Raw genomic sequence first — 3,840 nt, 5'->3', positions numbered from 1 at the left:
AGTACTAACTTGTGCATCAGAATCTTGGCGTCTTACTAAATCCTTAGAATACAGTATAATCTAATTACAACTCAAAGATCTATGGAAAGAATAATAATAGAATTAACACTAAGAGAAAAAGAGCAACGTGGATACGAAAGCAAATTAGAGAATATTATTACGATATGTAAGAAAACGAAAAGGACATGTGCAGGACATATATTGAGAAGGAGAGACGATATATAGACTAAAAGAATAACAAAATGGGTCCCAAGAGATTACAAACGAAGCAGGGTAAGCAAGAGAAGACAATGGATTCACGACCTAAGATAATTTGCTGGTATTGACGGTCTATCGCCGAAGCATGCGATGTATATATTTTTCACTGAGCTGGAGGAAGGATCAGAAAAACGAAGATTTTGGAGTAGCGCTTTCGTATTTTCATACCTCTTCAGGTCCCATTGGTACAAAATTTTAGCAACAGAATCAAAGTCACCTCTGTGACAGTAGAGGTGACTTTGATTCTGTTTCTAATATTTTGTACCAATTGGACCTGATGAGGTATGAAAATACGAAAGTGCTACTCCACAATCTTCGTTTTTCTGATCCTTCCTCCAGCCTATATATATATATATATATATATATATATATATATATATATATATATATATATATATATATATATATATATATATATATATATATATAGATAGATAGATAGATAGATAGATATATATATATATATATATATATATATATATATATATATATATATATATATATATATATAAATATATATATATACCTATATATATATATATATATATATATATATATATATATATATGTGTGTGTGTGTGTGTGTGTGTCTGTGTGTGTGTCTGTGTGTCTGTGTAATTATACTAGTCCAGGCAAGATATGGACAAAATGGGGTCAACCAGCCACTAATTGGAATAGTTTTTCTGATTGTTGTTTCAGACGCCTTGTTATATGTACAAACATAAAAAATCTACTGGAATCTAAACTTGGGAACATTTGTCTAAATCGGCATGAATATGCATACCATCTGAACCCGAAAATTTTTACTTTTCTTAAATAACCACGAGACAAATATTTAATATGTCTGCGAAAATATTTGATTTCAAAAGTGAGTCATTCTTCTGATTCAAGTAGTTGAACCATCTTTACAGAAAAAAAAGTTAAGACGAAAAAGGGAAAAAATACACATAATTCATGACTAAATCATACAATATGCATCACGCATTTACTGAACTTCTATGAGAATATTGAAAACCAATAACACAAAAATTACAAAAACTCAAGGAACTGGAACCATACAATGTCACCGAGCAGAGACGTTCTAGTGTCACATGTTTTTACACGAAAAAAAAAAATGCTTCACGAAAGAAGCATCATGTATGAAAGTCACTAATTCGTCTGTCAATTTCTATCACTGCTGTTCAACTCATCCAAATTGATGTTGGTGATGTTTGAACAGGCACCCTTGGATTGTTCACATTCAAATGTACATGACAATCCATTCTTTCGACAAGAACATCGAAGTGTAGAACACCCTGTTTTACAGCTACACCAGACAATTTCAAGGCGTTCTCGAGAAGCTGGTTCACAGACTTTCCATTCCCACTCTGTTGGATCCATGGTGTCCACACCAAGCCACTCTTGTACTTGATAGTACACTATCAAAGAGTGATATTCGAGTGTGGCAGATGTTGGGGGGATTGACCAGGGTTCGATACTGGAAGTACTAGTGATTGTTTTCTCACTAAAACGCCTGTACCAAAAAGCATCCCTCGTTACTCCATCAGTCCCATTATAGAGTAAGACCACATCTCTCTTCCCTGCAGTGATGATATTGTCTTTTGTCATGGTGTTCCCAAAGAAAACTAGTGCTTGGCTAACGAGTCATAACTTTCTCTTTATTCAGAGCTGCATGCTTGCCAATTTCATGTAGCCTTGAAGTATTATTGCATCCTAGGACAGCATGAAGGAATAGTATGTAATCACTTACAGTCTTTCCAAACTTTTCTTAGGTAGATTTAGTGTTCCATGACTTGAAGGCCTTCTTCTTTTGAGACTTGGGCTCTGGCTTGAAGAACAAGTTGTGGCACATGTCTTTGCCATGATAACAGAGAATAACAAGCAAATCGATGTCATCTCAAACCAGTATGCTCTCACAACGAGCAGCAGAAGCAACCAAAATTTAAACGATCAACAAATCTGCATCTCCTGCAGCATGAATAACCTGGCAACCACCTCTTTCCAATCGTTCGCCCAATATATGCAAAAAATTTTGTTTGTTTTCTTTGTTGTCAACGAATTCCTCCTTTTTAGTTTGCAGTTTCCTTTCTGGGGAAAAATGTACGGTTGTTCCCAGTAATCTATTAATTCTTCGAAGATGGGCGCAGTCTTTTGTAGATGGAGCGATCGAGTACCCATCAAAGACCATGATATCTCGGCCATACTTTTTGTCTACATAATGACTGTAGTTTTCAAGGATCTCATCCCAAGTGTTTCCACGATCCACGGAATGCGGTGTAGCAATGCACCTCCATCCAGTATGTATTGAGCCCCTTCTTCTGGACTCAGATATTGCCAGTCATTGTGCCACATTGCATGCCCCATGGTTGATTTATTTGCTGCTTTCAGAAGTCTTAGAATCAAACAGAGCAGGTGGGTATGCCTCCAACTCATAAGACATAATCTGGGGAAGATTGTCACATCTGGTTTCTGCCATTACCACCCTCTGGAACAAAAGATTTGTGTCTATGTGAACATATTCTTCACCGATAACAACTGTATATTTTGCATCCATGGTTGTGATCTGTGCTTTTCTTTTGAAGACAAACTCTGATTTCTTCTTTCCATTCTTTGACTCCAGACTTGCGTTCACAACAACTTCTGCTGTGTCAACATTAACAGAAGTTGGAGCTATGACACCAGTGGCAATATTGTGTAGGTCCTTGGTTTCAGTGAAGGGATTTCTCGACCAAAGGAAGCTGACTAGTGCCGCTGTATCCTTGCTATCTATAACAATCCTGGCATGAGACACATCTTTGTGCTGCTCTACTGAACTGATGGATGCTATTCCATTGCATCATTCATTTCTGCACAAGACAGGGAATAAAGAACCCACAAGGCTCAATGAGCTTCACTTATTCCTCGTCATCTGGTCATGCCCCCGCTGACATCAAACTTCTCATGAAGACTTGCTCGATCACTAGGTCAGTCGACAACCAAGCCCAAAGTCGATCAGATCTACAAACCACGTGAAGACCATGCAGGACGTGTTCATATATATCCCGGCTTTTCAATTTGGATCTCCATCATTTTTTTGCAGGCACATATACACAGATTTGGTGTAGAGATTGTGTCCACAAGCCGCTAAGTATGGCAACATATCAAGACTTTGAAGATGGACTTACCAGTGTCCAGTTTTTCTGCTTTTATGAACCCTCTCAGAGTGCCGCTAATTTTCATGTATTGAAGCCATAGGGACGCCGTCCGATTGTTCTCCCGAATGAGTTTTTCAGACTCTAATTTTTCAGCAATTCTATGGATGATTTGACACGATTCTATACCAGCTGCTGACTTTTCCCCTGACAACAAATCTCCTAGCAGTGTATCTAACACACCAAGATCTTCCAGCAGTCTGAGTTAATGTGTTTCAGCGCTGGAACTTGGGTCCACAGGATTGCTTCCATCAATAGGTTCCTCAACTTTCTTGCATTGTGATTCAATATTTATTGTGGGATGGAAAAAACTTTCTGATATTGGGGAGAGATCTATATTGTAGGCTTTGGCTGTTAGCAACATGTTGAGCACTGAATTCACTAAGAGATG

Source organism: Palaemon carinicauda, unplaced genomic scaffold, assembly GCF_036898095.1.
Source record: "Palaemon carinicauda isolate YSFRI2023 unplaced genomic scaffold, ASM3689809v2 scaffold22, whole genome shotgun sequence".
Classification (NCBI taxonomy): Eukaryota; Metazoa; Arthropoda; class Malacostraca; order Decapoda; family Palaemonidae; genus Palaemon; species Palaemon carinicauda.
Note: the sequence above shows the minus strand (reverse complement) of the source record.